This window comes from Sprattus sprattus, assembly GCF_963457725.1.
Source record: "Sprattus sprattus genome assembly, chromosome: 4".
NCBI classification, from domain to species: Eukaryota; Metazoa; Chordata; class Actinopteri; order Clupeiformes; family Clupeidae; genus Sprattus; species Sprattus sprattus.
In genome coordinates, this window is record NC_137923.1 from 8,330,822 (window position 1) to 8,349,417 (window position 18,596).

The following is an 18,596-nucleotide window of genomic DNA, read 5'->3' on the forward strand; positions in this document are numbered from 1 at the left end:
GGACTGGAGATGACATGACATTATAAAGAGATATCTGATGTCTGATTTTCTGAGTAAAACTCAACAAGGTTCAAAATGCTGCAAAGAGTGGAGCTATAGTAGAGTATAATTCAATTCAAGAACCATAGCTTTACAGAGCCCAGAGCCTGGGCCCCCTTAATGCAAGCACAATGGAAACAGGGGCAAGGAAAAACTCCCTGTTAGTCAGGAAGAAACCTTAAGCAGAATAAGGGGTGGGGGGGTGGGGTGATGGCATCTGCTTGAGGTTTGCCGGGAAGAGATGGGATGGGGGGATGGGGGAGGGTTGTGTGGCAGAAGGGGAAGGGAAACAACAAGTGTTGTACACAGGATGCATTTGGTAGTTAGCTGTGTTGCTCATTCCACGAATGCACGATCCTTACAAGTTGTACGTCATTGTAAAGGTGACTAATCAGGCTTTCCAAAAATATTCAATACAATACCAATTGGTATTATTAAAGGGGAGGGATAATCGACTGAAGAAACGTTTCCGAACTTTTTTTTAGGATTTTGGCAAAAAAAATGTGGGCCGCTACCCACACGGTTAGCTGTGTTGCTCATTCCACAAATCCACGATCCTTACAAGTTGTACCTCGTTGTAAAGGTGACTAATCAGGCTTTCCAACGATTTACAATACAATACCAATTGGTATTGTAGTGGCTTAAAGTTCCCTTCTTTTGGTCAGTATGTAGTTCTTATCTTAAACCTTAAGTAACCACTCTTAGACGGAAAGAAAACGAGTCTACGCGTGTACTGTATGTCAACAACGGTAGAAAAACTGTGTTCGCTCCGTCTTTTACTGAAATTCTGACAAGTGCAACAAAGTGACAGTTGATACATCAAAAACAAACAATTGATACATTGATGCGTGAGCTCGCTAAGTCACAGCTCACCTCTGGTTATTCCAAGCAATGCAATGCTTAAGCACTTAAACATATTTAAGGCTGAAATGCGAGCTATAAATACAAATATGCTATAACTATAATAAACAATCACTAAATATGAATCTAAATGATATAATGCCTAAATCTGAACAACAATGTGAAAATGGCACTAACATTCCGGCCCCTAATTGCTCATCATGGGGATGACAATTACCTAAATTAAACTAAAATCAATTTCTACATTTTAAGATTCTTCCATCTCGAGCAGGAGACACACTTATTAATGGGTCTCTCTAAAGTGTTGGTCTTCATTTTGGCAAGGACCCGACGAACCCTTTGGCGTCAACCAGGATCATCTTGGAGCCATTTCATCCATAAGACCGCCTTCTCCAGGCTGTGCCAGTCAGAGTAGTGATGAATCAGCTTGAAGAGAGGGTCTGTGTTTGAATATACGGTCTTGATGATGTTCACACTGATCATACGATTCACTTCAGCCTCGTCTTCACTTATCTCTCTTGAGAACTCTGATAGGACAATCCAGTGAGACTCACTCTTGTCTAGGAAGTCAGGACCTTCAATCCAGCTCTGACACTTCATGAAGTGCTCTGCCTTCATCCCTCTTGATGCGCAGTCAGCCGGCCTCGTATTCTCTCTGATAGTCAATACTCTGTTTGCTACGAATGTTTTGAAACGAGCGCTGTCGCTGTACCGGAGGACGGTGGTGCTATCTGTCCATAGCACAGACTCTTTGAGGTCCATCCGAAGCTCTCCCTTCATTAGCTTATCCATTTTCACCGCAATGGTAGCCGCGCTGAGCTCAAAGCATGGGATTGTAACTGGTTTAAGCAGAGTCACTCTGGATTTTCCTAGAAGACATGAGCAGTGGACTCGACCATGGCTGTTCTCGGTGTGGTGGTAAGTGACAACGGCATAGCCCTTCTCGCTAGCCTCAGAGGAATGGTGCAGCTGTGCTGACATCACTGGACCAAGTCCCTCTGGCTTGATGCACCTCCTGACGGAAAAGCTGACGAACTGGCTCAGATCAGACAGCCAGGCGAACCATCTGTTTGCCACGTCTTCTGGAACTTCTTCATCCCTGGTAAGTTTCATTCGACAGACACTCTCGACGATTGTCTTCGCAAGAAGAATGAACGGCGACAGGCGTCCAAGGGGGTCGTATATTGAGCTTACGACCGAGAGGATACCCCGTCTGGTGATGGGCATGCTCTTCACACGAGCCGGGAAATTGAAGGAATCTGATTCTATGCACACGTCCACTCCAAGGGCCCTTTCCATGGGTGGTTCATCCCTGTCCAGGTCTAGACTCTTGATCTTCTTTGCTCTTTCTTGTTTGGGAAGTGATGACAGCACTTTCCGGCTGTTGCTTGACCACTTAGTTAAGCGGAATCCTCCACTCTCACACACTGCCTTCTTCTCGTCGGACGTTTCTGACTTTTCTGCGCAGGCTTGCTCCAGAAAGTCGTGGTTGTATTGCTGCAGTAGCATGCTGTCCACGCCACTGACTGAGATTCTGTTGACTGAAGCCCTTTGACTGCAGTGGCTGGACTTGAATTGTCCTGACTTGTGATGATCGTCACATCTCTTGAGAGGGCCATTAACGACCCATCCCAGAGTCGTCTTTACTGCGTAAGGCCCGTCATCTTGGCTGTAGATTATCTTCCATGGCTCCATTGCAGAGTGAGCGTTCATTCCAATTAATATTTCAACATCTGCGTTGATCTGTGGTAACCGTACTTCTTTCTGCAGATACAGCCATCTTTCCAAGTCCTTCTCAACAGGAACATTGTCCTTCGTTACAGGTATGTCTGTGTGGGTGTATACACCGCGTTCCACATTATTATGCAAATTGGATTTAAGGGTCATAAACATTTATTTTTTTGTTTTTCAATTAAAGTCATGGGTGGTATTGTGTCTCAGGGCTTATTGAATGATTGAAATCAATCTCAGACACCTGAGATAATTAGTTTGCCAGGTGAGCCCAATCAAAGGAAAACTACTTAAGAAGGATGTTCCACATTATTACGCAAGCTACATGTTTCAGGCAAAATGGGGAAGAAAAGGGATCTCTCTGCTGCTGAAAAGCGGCAAATAGTGCAATACCTTGGTCAAGGTATCACAACATTTGATATTTCGAAAAGAATTGCGCATGATCATCGGACGGGGAAGAAATTTGTCACTGATTCACAGCACAAGTGGGTTCGTTAAGACAAAGGCAAGATAAGGAAGATTTCTGCCAAACAAATGCGTAGGGTTAAGAGAGCAGCCACTAAATTGCTATTGAATAGCAGCAAACAGGTGTTTAAAGCCGCTGGTGCCTCTGGAGTTTCGCGAACTTCAGGATGTAGGATGCTCAAGAGGTTTGCAAGTGTCCTTAAACCTTATTCGGCCACCGCTAAACCCAGCTCACAAGCAAAAATGGTTGCAGTGGGCTCAGGACTACATAAAGACTAACTTTCAAACTGTTTTGTTTACGAATGAGTGCCGTGCAACCCTTGATGGTCCTGATGGATGGAGTAGTGGATGGTTGGTGAATGGCCACCATGTCCCAACAAGGCTAAGATGTCAACAAGGAGGTGGTGGAGTCATGTTTTGGGCGGGAATCATGGGGAGAGAGCTGGTAGGCCCCTTTAGGGTCCCCGACGGTGTGAAAATGACCTCGGCAAAGTATGTAGAGTTTCTGACTGACCACTTTCTTCCGTGGTACAAAAAGAAGAGCCGCACCTTCCATAGCAAAGTCATATTTATGCATGACAATGCACCATCTCATACTGCAAAGAATACCTCTGGGGCATTGGCTATAGCAGCCAATGCCCCAGAGGTATTCTTTGCATAAAAGAAGAGAAACTCATGGTGTGGCCCCCATCTTACCCTGACCTTAACCCCATTGAGAACCTTTGGAGCATCATCAAGCAAAAGATCTATGTGGATGGAAGGCAGTACACATCCAATCAGGTGCTCTGGGAGTCTATTATTGCATCCTGATAAGACATTAAAGCAGAAACAATCAAAGAACTCATGAGTTCAATGGATGCCAGAATTGTGAAGTTGATATCAAAGAAGGGGTCCTATGTTAACATGTAACTTCACCTGTTAAGGTGTTTTTGATTAAAACTTTTTTTGATTTCAGTAAATATGGCCTCCTAATGCTGCAAATTCAACAAATGACAATTTTTAGTTCTTTACAACCTATAAAATATCTTGAAACTCTGAGACTTCGAAACTCTGCATAATAATTTGGAACACTGCATTTTGAGTTTTTTAATTTAGGAAAAAAAACTGTTATCATTGGGAGGTTTGTTCAATAAAATTTGAATTATACTCTTACAGTTGATGACTTGAAAATTATACTGACTGAATGTGCATTACTATTTAGGAAAATCTGAGCAAAGTGTAATTTGCATAATAATGTGGAACGCGGTGTACGTCTGGCAGGCTTATGTACTTGTTCTCTGTCAGACCGCACACTTCTAGATCTGAGAGCACGTAGCAGGACATGGGCTTCTCCTGGCCCATAGTACGGAGTAGCACTTCAGTCTTCTTACCATGGACACCAAGCTGTCTCATCAACCTTTCGGAGCAAAACGTAGCTGAACTTCCTGAGTCCATGAAGGCATACGTCTCTATTGTTGTGTTGCACCTCTTGGATTTGATGCGCACAGGCACGATAGACAGGATGCAGTCATTGCCTCCGGCCCCGGTGACTGCCGTAACTTCACTCCTAGCTGGCGCATCTTTTTGTTCAGCTGAGTGTCTACTGGCAGAACCTTGACCGTTCTCGTGCTTGACGTTCTCTAGGTCGGTGTTCTCGTCCCTTTGGCTGTGAAGCAGGCTTGGGTGTTTCTTGCTGCAGATTTCACAGGTGGCTCTCTTGTTACAGTCTTTTGCCATGTGCCCTTGGGTCAGACACCCGAAACAAAGTCCTTTACCTTTAATGAACTCAATTCTCTCTTTGTTTGGCAGACTTCTTATCTTGTAACATGCGCTCAGGGTGTGTCTGTTGTTACAGTACAGGCATGGCTCTTGAAATGCGTTGCTTGCCTGCTTGTACTTCCTTGGTTCTGAGGCATCCCCTTCGTCTTGCTTAACACTAGTAGCACAGCCAGTGGTTCTTTTCAGTCCGCCTTCCTGGGCAGAATTAAAGCTTGACCTGCCTTTTTCTTTCAATTCGGAGTACTCGTTTATATCACCGAACAGTGGGTCTGAAGCTATCCTAGCTTGTCTGTTGATGTACGTTGATAAATCAGAGAACTTTGCTCTTCTTCCTTCCTTTCTTGTATGTCGAAAGCTATGACTCTCCATCTTTCACGAAGTCTGAAGGGCAACTTTGAGAGGATGATCCGAAGGTTGCTCGGGCTGTTCATCTCCTCGAGGTATTCCATGTTTTTCATGACATTGTTACATCCGGTGAGAAAGATGGAGAAGCTGTGAAGTGATTTGGCATCTTCTGCTTTGACTTGAGGCCATTTGAGAGCCTTGTCAACATAGGCTGCAGCTATTTTGTAGCCATAGTGATAGGTCAAGAGCCTTCTCGCTTCATTGTAGCCTTGTTGGTCGCTCATGTGTTGGCAACTTCTCACAAGTTCTCTTGGTTCACAGCTGGTGAATTGCTCTAGATAGTACAAGCGGTCTTCATCATTGTCTGTGCGGCTGTGGATGATGTGCTCAAAGGCCTTCAAGAATGGCAGGAACTCGAAAGGATCGCCACTGAATACAGGGACTTCTCGTTGAGGTAAGTTGGCTAGTCTCTGTTGTGTGACTAACATCTCTGTGATATCCTTCTGTTTCAATATCACTTCGCCAAGTTCAATCTGCGTTCCATTGGAATTTGTACTTACGAATTTGTTGTTGTTGTTTTCTTCCTTTACTTGCGCATAAGACTGGTGTGTAGTTGGAAAATGAGAAGCACTGTTGTATTGGCTAACTCGAAGACTGCTGGTCAAGTTTGGTCTGACATCTGGAGCATGATGTTCGATGGTTGCTGCTGTAGGCATGTTCTTGAAGAGGTAGGAATTAATTCCGTTGTTGTCCATGTTATCATACTCTTCAAAAACTTGTAGCTTTGCTGTTGACTCTGCGATAGCAGTCTCGACATCTAGTTCCTCCATTTGAGCCTTCAACTGCATCTGCTGGGTTTTCATTTGAGCCTCCAACTGCATCTGCTTGGTTTTCATTTGAGCCTCCAACTGCATCTGATTGGTTTTCATTTGAGCCTCCAACTGAATCTGATTGGCATTCAGTGCCTGTTTCTTCTTAAGTGCGGCTGCGCGTGCGAGTAGGGCTGCTCGGTTAGCTTCCTCTTTTCTACACACAGATGAAGCAGTAGATGACACTGTGGATGACTTTGAATGTCTACTGCTTACACTGCGTACAGTGACTGAACTGTATTTTTCATATACAGCTGATGCACTGTCGTCTGGATCCACATACTCAACGGCAGACTCACCTTGCTGTGTCGTCGCGTAAGTCTTTGGAGTCACATATTCAGAAGCAGCCTGTTCGTAAGCGGGGTTGGCGTTCCGTCTTGCTTCTATTATCCAAAGCTCTATATTAGTCAAAAGGTTATCATACTTCATAAAGTTTGGCTCACTCCAATACTGCTGATCAGCTTTCCTTTCTTCTTCTGATAATAGTTCACTTACTGTATTATTCACTTCAATAAAATCATTCAGAAATTTGGAGTAATCACTGAGATGAATCCTTTCCACTAAAAGTGCATTAGAATCATTTATCATGAGGTTTTCAATTTCCTCTGCTTTGGAGACAAGGCGTGCCAATATATGTTTCCTAAGTTTCATTTGTTCATCACATTTCTGTTGTAGGGCCTTTGTGGTCAACTTGATCTTTCTTCTTTTGTCTAGCTCCACATTGCCTTCCATCCTGGTTTCATCCAAATCAGACATTTTAAATTGGCTACTAATGATAGACAAGTCTCTTATAGCAAGCTCTTACAAACTTCTGAAATCTCGTTTAACAGTCCTTTCAGCTCAAAACATGTAAATGCTTTCCAGAGAAAGATTCCAGGGCTGTCTTAATTTTCAGAAACAAACTCGAGCTTCTTATGGGCTTATATGACAAGCTAGCAATAGCACTTTTCTCAAATGTCCTGTGTGGCCAACGGCAAATAGCACGTCTTGAAAGTTCTAATGTTTTCCTTTGTTACTTCGCAACGTTACTTGGCTACATTGAGTACAATGACATAATCATCCTTATTTCGCCAGCAAGATCTTTAAATAGGCGTATCAGTTCATTCAATGGTTCTTTGGGTACTCATCCATCATCATAGAAGTCGTCTGGAAATCCGGTCGGCTGCAGTTGTAATCACCGCTAATGCTTCAGCTGGCTAGCTTCCTTCATCAACTGGTGTCCAGGGCAACGCAGCTTTCCTCGGCTTACGATGATCCTCTCTCGCCTTCAGCGATAGTTTTTCTACTTAATGTAGTGGCTTAAAGTTCCCTTCTTTTGGTCAGTATGTAGTTCTTATCTTAAACCTTAAGTAACCACTCTTAGACGGAAAGAAAACGAGTCTACGCGTGTACTGTATGTCAACAACGGTAGAAAAACTGTGTTCGCTCCGTCTTTTACTGAAATTCTGACAAGTGCAACAAAGTGACAGTTGATACATCAAAAACAAACAATTGATACATTGATGCGTGAGCTCGCTACGTCACAGCTCACCTCTGGTTATTCCAAGCAATGCAATGCTTAAGCACTTAAACATATTTAAGGCTGAAATGCGAGCTATAAATACAAATATGCTATAACTATAATAAACAATCACTAAATATGAATCTAAATGATATATTGCCTAAATCTGAACAACAATGTAAAAATGGCACTAACAGGTATTATTAAAGGGGAGGGATAATCGACTGAAGAAACGTTTCCAAACTTTTTTTGAGGAGTTTATATACAAACATCCTATGGTATATACTGTATATGATTAGGGATGCACCGATGCATCGGCCGTACATCGGTATCGGTGTTTGCCTCTTTTAATGTTATCGGCCTATCGGTAATAAACTTGACTTGATGGTACTGGCCGATGTTTATGGCAGTAAACAGTTCGTTTTAACCTTGAATTTATATGGCATTCCCTAAGGGTTTATGCTTGTGTTTTGTAAGGCTGCATTGCAAGCATCTGTTTACAGTTGAAATGATGTCTTGATGCCTGGTGATATTATATTAAATAAAGTTTAGTTAAACTAAAGATTGTTTCATAAATCTGAATGAATTTGTGCTCATTCAAAGTTAAGAGTGATAAAAGGCTGACATAATTGAACACATTGCTTTTTAGATAATGATTTCATTATTTTCCTGGCACAAAAGGGTGAATGAATAACAACAAATACAAAATAAACAAATATCGGTATCGGTATCGGTATCGGCTAGATTGTTGTTTTGAACATCGGTATCGGTATCGGCCAAGAATTTCCATATCGGTGCATCCCTATATATGATACATATAAAAAACAGCTTAGTGGGTTTTTACTGTGCTCATAGGGTTACTGTTACAGGGGAAGGAGTGTAGGAACAGAAAAAAACATGTTGGTGATGGCAATAATATATATTGCATATAAACGCTAGCATAGGGTATGGGGATAGAGTAGGTTTACAGCAGTACAGTGGTGGTAGAGTGAAACTGTGTGAAACTTTATGAATCAGTTTAAATATGATTTCCCCTCTGAAATCAAGACAGATGTGTGTCAGACTTAAATTTTTCTGTAAAGGTTTTTTTTTTTTTTTTTTTACATAAAACTGAAATGTGAAGTGAAGTGCAAGTGAAGCCTAAGTGAAGTGAATTTGCAAATTAAATAAACTTCAGGATTGTTCAAGTTATGGTACTTCAGTGATAACAAAGTCACCAGTTTGTATCAGTTTGGTACAGAGGGTAAATATTGCTTTTTTAAACCAACCAATGTCCACAGTTTGAAGGTAAATGTTCTAATTCCTTTTGACACAAACCGGATGAAGTAATAAGGTTCAATTTTATTAGATCAAATAAAACATACTTGTTTTTTGGTCAGTGTAGATTACAAATGCAAGAATGTCGGAAACATCTCAAAGACATACTACTGGTTTGAGAGTGAGGGAGAAAGAGATATATTCAGACTGAGAGTTCGAGAGAGAGAGAGAGGATGATTTTGTAGCAGGACGTATTACACTGCTGTCACTGTGGGCCTCAGAGCACAGTAGTACACAGCAGAGTCAGACACTTGTAGATCCTGGATGATCAGAGGAACTGAGCTGGAGGAGAAGTTTAGTTTGGCGTGAAATCTCTCATTAAACTCAGTGCCATTATCTCCAGAGCCATATTTATCTCTTCTCAGTATAAATTTGGGGATGTCCTTTGGCCTCTGTTTGTACCAGAACAGGTTGAGATTTGTAGAAGATCTCTCATATACACAGGGCAGGATCACTGTTTCTCCTTCAAAACTGATCACATGGGACTCCTGCTGATGAACTTGATCTCCTTTGGTTCTGCATGCTGTTGAAGATATTACACACATTTATAAAACTGAGAATGTTTGATCATACCAACATGAAAACATCAATGAGGATTGAGTTAGTATTAAACATCTTAAATATCTTACCTGTGGAAAATAATACAAGAATAAGCAGCATTGTAACCCTTTCATTCATGATTGTGTATCTGTGTGATGGTGCTGCTGAAATGTATCTTACTGACAAACAGGGAACTCTTCTATAATTCTCACTGTAGACAGAGGCACAGGTATTGGTGATTTACGACACTTCCTCAACCACTTACAGTTGTGAAGCATCTCCAGCCTGATGTAGGCTGAACTGTCCCACCAGCTTAAAACTGGTAGAAGGATGTGTTCAGTCTCTCAGTTTAAAACTGATCACAATATACTGGATGATGCTGCCATCTAGTGGTCATGTCCCTCATTACTTCACTATAGTGTACTACATCTCAGCCCCCACAGTAGAGTATATTACATTGTAATTATTTTTTTTATTTTTTAAAGCAGTAACACTAAATATGTTGTTAAAAAAGGACGTGTTACTAGGCAATGTCTTGCTGAAACATTTGCAATGACAGTTTACAATGACAACTGCCCTCACAAGGAAAACCTAAATGTATCTTTGTGTGGTGTCATGCTTCATTTTCATAATTGGTTGTATGTTGTTGTATTTTATTTTCCTCGTGGTCTTTGTTTACTTCAAATAAGTGACGTCTGTACTAAAGGTATTGGCTGATCTTATTTACAAAAAGAAGTAAACTTAACAGACATTGTTTCCGTGTCAAGATCTTCAAAAGACAATGATAAAGATGTTTTGCACAGATTCATTCACAGATTCCTTCTCCTGTCAGGTTTTTGTATGGCAGTCTGTGGTTTTGTGTCACTGTGGGCCTCAGAGCACAGTAGTACAGTGCAGAGTCAGAGACTTGAAATGAAGAGATCTCCAGAAAGACTTGAGTTTTATCTTCGTTGAGTTTCACCATCAGACGAGGATCTACTTCTGACCTTTTGGGTTGTCCAGTGCTGTGTAGCATGAGCAGGAGGAACTGAGGAGCTGATCTGGGATACTGGCGATACCACTGTAGAGTTGCACTACCAGATGTTGTAGAGTAGTTACAGGATAAGGTGACAAAAGATCCATCTTCAGTGTAACTCTGATTTTGGTTTGATGTGATTCTATCACCCAAATTAATACCTGGAAAAGACAGAGAATGTGTGAAGCTCTTTAAAATAACTGTAATATGGAATAAGAATTAGACAGCTGATTTATTGTTGAAAACATCTGTGCACTTATGTCCTATTGCAAACTATCTTCATCTTCTAATTTGAATTCATACCTGCTGTTGCACTGAACAAGATAAGTCCATACACCAACATGGTGTGGGCTGCTTCAAGAAAGTAAATCCAATACTGAATGGTTGACACTGAAATGCTCCTCTCAGACTGCACAAAGCTCCACCTTCACCTTATCACACATAAATCAGCAGGTGCTAGCAGCTTTCCTGGATGATGTAATTAAACCGATATGTTCTGCGCTTTGATACTGCATGTGTTGACTTTAATAATGGAGCAAATGTAAGTACAATGACCCAGTGTGCTATGTTTTTAATGAAAGAGCATCCAGATCTGCACTTCATAGGCTTTGAGGCAGGTACCCTTCATTTATTTGCACTCTAAGGGGACCCATGCAGAACATCCAGCTAATGCCATTACAATGGAAACTCATCAGTGTTTCATTAACTTAGGTCCACAACACCTCCAGATGGGAATGGGAGAAAGCAGTCACCATTTTCTTTTGGCATCACTGCTCTCTTTGTGATGTCACAATAGGTTGATGGTTTCATCATAATAAACAGCAGAAGGCAAGCATTCCAAAGTTTGTTTTGTGTTTTAGTACTTTTGCTTCCTAAGCTTTTTACATCTCAAGTGATACTTTAATGTAAGTAAAATGTCTTTGCATTTTAATTTGAAATTGTATTAATTTATGTTTATAAAATCAGTTTTCTTTCATGAATATATTGTGCCGATGGTTAGTGTACATTTACAGTAATACAGTTAGTACAGATGTTTTTATAAGTATAACAATGAGTATCATTGTTTATCTCCCTTGTCAGGTCTACTCTATTACTTCCCAACCGCCTCATGCCAAGTGTTTGTCTTATCAATAAAACGTTATAATTTTATATATGTTGCTCAGAACATATTTTCAACTTAAGTTGAAATGAAGGCTGAGTCACATTTCAATGGCTTGTAATTTTTCAGGGGCCTTTTAACTATGACCAGAGGAGACAGAAGAATTGTGCTAAATAATCAGCTAGAATGGGCAGTGTCTTTCAATGCCTTTCAGTATTTTATGGTTGAACAGTGATGAATGCCATCAACAATGCAGCTAAATCTGGACTCTGCGTGTCTGACTCTACATCTTGGATTGCTTCACATTCAGTGACAGTCATGTTTTTGTATGGCAGTCTTTGGTTTTGTGTCACTGTGGGCGTCAGAGCACAGTAGTACAGTGCAGAGTCAGAGACTTGAACAGAGGAGATCTGCAGAGACACTTGAGTTTTCTCATTGTTTAGTTTCCCCATCAGGAGAGGATGTTTGCCTGTGCTCGGGTCTTCCCCAGTGCCATGTAGCACAAGCAGGAGGAACTGGGGAGCTGATCTGGGATACTGAATGTACCACTGTAGACTCTCTGCAGAAGAGTATTTACAGGACAAGGTAACATTCTGTCCTTCCTCTGCAAAGACTTCAGTTCTGTCTGGATTGATCTTGTTCCCCAAACCAACACCTTTAAACCAGAGAAATTAAAAAAATTTGAAGAAGAGAATGGTGTTACTTTTCCAGCATAATTAGTATCTATGTTCATCAACAACACAAATTGAATGTACCTGATAAATGATATCTCTTACCTGCCAGGGCCCACCATGAGATGAGTTGAAACAGCACCATTGTGGAGGTGGGTACTAGAGTACAGTATAGAGCTCACTGTGAGTCACTCCTACTTTAATCTTCTTCACAGAGGAAACATTCCACCTCCTGCTGAGCTCCTCCTCTTGTCTGAGGTCTGATATTTTTAAATACATACCGAATGTCAGCTAAATTTTAACCCCCACAAAAACAAGTAAACAGACGATTGTTGAAATTACATCATTAGTGGTCTCCTTACTTTCATGCAAACTTAAGCATTTTGTTTTTGCATTCATGAGCAAAGTCTTAACAGAATTAAAGTGTTTCTTTATTACAACTAGTGCAGTGCCCGTAGGAATTATGCATTCTGTAGTGTTAGCAGACGTAGGTGTAGCTGTTGGGTAGTGTAATAGCAAGACATATTTGCACTCCACATAGGTACAGGTTACACTGAAGTATTATTGTGATGCATGTTTCCTTTTCATTAAGAAATGTTTTAATGTTGTATAGCCTTTTTGGAGATATACCAACAAATAAAGTTTGAGATTATGTAGTGGATGCAGTTGAATATAGATGTCAAAGTTGCTGTCTAAACTATAAACTTAATGTCATAAAGAAAGAAATTATTTAAAATGAAGTTATGGTTGAAATAGGTTCACTTCTTTATTGTAAGGGTAAGTGTAGGGTAAGAATGGTCATGCAGTTGGACTCAAATGTAGGTTCATTTTATTGAATGTATGTAGCCTACTGTATTGTAGGCTACTGTATGACTTTGATGATGCTAGCTTTGACAGCCCATTCTCAGACAGATCGTAATCTAATTATGTCCTTACAATGGGAACACAGTTTAAATACTCTGACTGGAGATGGCGTTACTATCCCCCACCCGAATTCAGTGCAGGACTGGGAGGATAACATGACGACGTGGGCCCAACATAACTTACAGCGAGATTTGCGCGTATTTCGTGGACTCCATAGCAACAGATGGGAAAGCAATGGACAATCTGAAAGCCTCCGAGGCTTATCAATAAGCTGCCATTTGTAGCGGTGTATACTCAAACGATAACCCATAGTGCCTAACGCAAACGATAAAATAGAAATATCTCGCAAACTATGAATTCAGAGAGAGAGTTGTATAGAGTAAAATTCATGCGTTTTGCATATGCCATGAATAAGTGCTGTAATCACAGTTAAATTTCAACCATGCTTATGAAATGAGTTTGCCAAGTTGTAAGTCGAATAAGTGCATAAAAGAAGCTTAAAAATAAACAAATAGATAAAATCAATCACTGTCTTAAGATTACCTGAGCAAAAGTCTGTATCTGTTCACCAAGAAGAATTTGAATGCGGACCTCCTTATTGTATCCAACGCTCATCTGAACTTTGAGTGAAGGCAAGGCAAGGCAAGGCAAGGCAAGGCACTTTTATTTATATAGCACATTTCATGCCAATGGCAACCCAAAGTGCTTTACACAAATAAAATTAAGTGTTTTACATAGTAAAAGGAAGACAAGACAAAATATAAAAAATTAAAATATATAAAATCAGATAAAAAACATAAATAAAGTGAATAAAGGGTTATGCATAAGGGAGAGCATATAAAACAGAAAAACAGAAAATGAGTCTAAGAAAAGGCAACAGAAAATAGATGGGTCTTGATACTGGTTTTAAAACTGTCAATAGAGGGTGCAGTTCTAATTGACATTGGCAGCTGGTTCCACAGCTGAGTAGCATAAAAACTAAAGGCAGCTTCACCGCTTTTGGTTCTCACAGTTGGTTTTGTTAAAAACTGTTGGTCTAGAGATCTAAGAGGTCTAGTGGGGGTGTGGTATTGGAGGAGGTCTACAAGATAAGTGGGCCCCATTCCAGTTAGTGATTTAAAAACAAGCAACAATACTTTAAAATCTATTCTTTGACTGACAGGGAGCCAGTGTAAAGTTTTTAGTAGGGGTGTAATGTGGTCTGACCTCTTAGCTTTCATAAGGACCCTAGCAGCTGCATTTTGGATCAGCTGGAGCTGCCTGATGTTTTATTTTGGTAGGACTGTGAGGAGACCGTTACAGTAGTCAAGCTTGCTAGAAATAAAGGCATGAATGAGCTTCTCCAGATCTGATTTTTTCATGAGATTTCTTAATTTTGAAATGTTTTTTTAAATGATAGAAAGCTGATTTAGAAACTGACTTGATATGGCTGTTAAAAGTGAGGTCACTGTCAATTTGGACTCCAAGTTTTTTTACAGTGGTCTTAACCTGTAGTCCTTTGTTTGAAAGTAGTGACGTTAGTTGAAGCCTGTCCTTTTTGTTGCCAAATAAAATCACTTCAGTTTTCTCGTTGTTAAGCTGGAGAAAATTCTGACACATCCATATGTCGACATCTGCAAGACACTGATATAGGACTTGAAGTGGGGTTGGGTCATTGCGTGACAGAGATAGATACATTTGTGTATCATCTGCATAACTATGATATGAAATCTGGTACTTTCAAATAATCTGTCCAAGTGGCAGCATGTACAGATTAAAGAGTAGAGGACCCAGGATGGACCCTTGGGGGACACCACATGTTAGTGGAGTGGAAGATGAGGACCAGTTACCAATAGTCACAGTGAATTCAGACAACTGTCAACAAAAAGAGGCCCGTTTCTGTTGAGACCCATATCACATCAGTCAGTCTGTAGGGTAAGAGTGACTTATTTATCACCACTATATAGTCATATGAACATGGCTCTCTGACAATAAAGGTTTCACCCATGAATCTCTGAAACTATATGTGAAGCATGCATGCATGTTTTAAGTACATAGATGTTTATATTGCCCTTCAAAACAACCGTTTTATTTATTTTTTTTATTTTGGACATCTTCAGGCATTCAAATAACAGGTGTAACCACGATACCTCAGTTTGCCTTGAAACCTCAGATTGTGGTTAACTGATATTATACCAATGAGGAAATTACTTTGATCTCTCTCATTAAAAAAATATTCTGTTTGCCTCTGAGTTTTTGTACAGCATTTCAGAGACTTTGTATCACTGTGCTTCTACCCTCAGAGCACAGTAGTAGAGAGCTGTGTCTGCCAGAGTCAGGACTTTAATACGGAGCTCAGTGGATGTTTGTGATGTTGTGGAATCAAATCTTGGATCAGGGATGTCTTCTTCACCAGTATATCTTCTTGCACCTTTCCATAACAAATACTGAGGTGCCTGTTCAGGATACTGCCTGTACCAGTAAAGACGAACATAGCTGCCGCTCGTCTCATAAGAGCATTTGAGTGTTACAGATTCCTCTTCACTCTGAGTGACGGCCTCCCGCTCAGGAGAGACTTGGTCAGCAGTTACACCTTCAAGACAGACTGGAAGTTGAAATCAAACATGTCTTCAGAAAAGAAACTGATCAACTGCTAGAGTATAATTGCACTTAATCTATTTTCCTATGAAGAGGTAGTAGTGAAATGGAAATACACTACCACAAGATGTGTGAGAGTCAATAGCGGTGTCTCCATGTGGAATATGAAATAGTAGATCAGACCACTTTTGTTGCTCACGGTCCTAAGCTGCTACAGCGTGTGTGTCTGTGTGTGTGTGTGTGTGAAGCCACATGATGTGTAATGAACATTTCAAATATAGTACCTGTTGTCATGATGAGGATCAGTAATAGTGGTGTCTCCATGAGGAATCTATAGTATTCAGTGTTGTTACTCACAGTCCTCTGAGCTGCTACTGTGTGTAGCTGTGTAGACCTCACTGAAAGAGTTCCTGCTTTGAGGAGTCCTCTATGTCACACTGCAGATGACCCTCCCTGCAGCATTTTCAGCTTTGTAAGCTCATATGGATTTTTCTGCTGTCGGTGTTCTGTTCAGTTCTTTTGCATCCAGAAGCAGTTAGGACCAATCACTTAACCCTAGCCCTGACTATGTTCACCCTGAAAACCAAGATGTTAATAACAAAACAACAGACAGACTGTGTAAAAAGAGTGGAACTTAGACTAAGAGTAATCAAGTGCTGTAAACTGAACAAAGTTGGAAAAGCTCTGGTTTAAAAGAAAAAGAAAACTCAAGGTCAATCATTGAGCCTGGGTATTACACAATGTATCAAATTATGTTGATGCTAACGTTGTGTTGAATGTAACGTTCACTGGCATGACTGTATAGCAAGCCAAGCTAGATAGCCCTTACACCATGGGGGTACAATGTGCAGCTGTCACTGTGGGCCTCAGAGCACAGTAGTAGGCAGCAGAATCGGACCCTTCTGGATGGTCAAGGGATCATTTTTAGAGGTAGTGTTGAGCTCAGCTTGAAATCTCCCTTTAAATTCCTCACTGCCATCTTTTGTCCTCAGCATGTAAATAGAGGAATAATTTGATTGGCCTGTGATTTAATGTCACGCTGGGACTATGGCCACTGTGTAGTCACAGGATAGAGTCATAATGCCTCCCTCTAAACTGCTTAAGTCCTTTGATGGCTGTTCAACAGAGTAAGTTGCACACAGTAAACCCATTCCATTGACAACAAAAGCAATTTGAATTTGTCTTGTTTTAAAAATAATATGTTTAACCAAAATCCATGCAAGCAGCTGTAAATGCTATTCTAAACTCAGGCATGGCATCTTGATAAAAGTCTTATTACAGTGCATGAAATGGCCTGTATTGTGATTCCTAGGCTTCTTCTTCTTATTCTTTTTACCTTTTTCTGCGATTAATTCAGCTCGAACCGCTTAACTTAGAAACTTTGTTCAAACTTTGTCGCGTAGGTCTCGTAAAGGACACTTATGCTATGTATTTTTCACTTTTCTAAACTTTATACTTTATAAGATATTAAAGAAAAACGAAAAAAATATATACATTTTCCCATTGACTTACATTGGGCCATTATGACATCATAATAGGGTCATTAAACTGGCTTGCACCTTTCTTTCCTCCTTCCACTCTTCTTTCCATTCTTCACTCTTCTTTCTTTTCTTCTTTCCTTCTTCCACTCTTCTTTCCTTTTTTCACTCTCCTTTCCTTCTTCCAATCTTCTTTCGTTTCTTGACCCTTCTTTCCTTTCTTCTTTCCTTATTTTACTCTTCTTTGCTTCTTTCTTTTCTTCTTCCTTTCTTAACTTTTGCATTTCATGCACTGGTATTTCCTTCAGGAAATGCATTTTCTAGTTCATATCTGCTCCTTTTGAGAGAACCTACAGTTTATAAAGATCCACACTGGCAGTCTGCAATTATGAAGTAGTGGTCCCCATTTATGGATTTTATGAAAAGGTTCTGCTAAAATCAGTCCGTTCATTTCATTGCTACTTCTGTACAATAGATTGATGTATAGTAATATGCGTCATTTTGTAATAATTTATTATGGATATGTCAAGAGTGTTTAATCTCACAACTGTTTCATTTGTTGCACTGTCCGACAGTTTGGGATCGTGGGTGTTACATTTGTAAGTATTTAATGTGCATTAATCTGTTGATTAAAAGGTGATCCTGTAATGATTTTGTTTGACATTTTATGCAAAATCCATTTGTAATGTCATAGACAATTGTTATCCAATCACATATAAGAATTCCTGCATGGTACACACTGTGTTCTTTTATTGAATTACTCACGAGATACTACATGTAATACAGAAATGAAAATGTATGATAAAATTGAATGTGGTTTTGTTTTTTCATTTCAATATTCAATCAGATTTATTGAAATAAAGCAGTATACAATGACACTAACCAAACACTACCATTTGCTCCTAGGTTTTTGTACAGGCTTGTTGGGTTTCCTGTCACTGTGGGCTGCAGAGCGCAGTAGTACACAGCAGAGTCTAAGATCTTTGCAGAGGAGATCTCCAAAGAAACTTGATTTCTTTCCGAATTCCTCATGGCATTAAGCCTTTGATTCTGAGAGTCAGCACGAACAAGACTGTTTGTAGCTTCAAAGACTAAAAGCACATACTCTGGTCTAGATCCGGGGTACTGGAGATACCACTGCAATGTCTGAATGTTCGTGCCATCATATTTGCATGAGAGGGTGACATTCTCTCCCACAAAAGCATTCATTTCATTCATCATTGCTGTTATTGTCTGTTCAGAACTTTCCCCTGCCAGAATAAAGACATAAATACTTTGGTTAGTCTTTGTTGTACCATAACCTTTGATGCTCTATGGAGTTAAAGGAGTACATTACGAATCATTGTGATGAATAATACATTCTGCAGTATATAAACAAGGTTTTCCACTGTATGTAATTAGTATTTTGTATTGCTTACTATTCCATTTCCATACAATATAAATACAGTAGTGTTACTGACCTATAT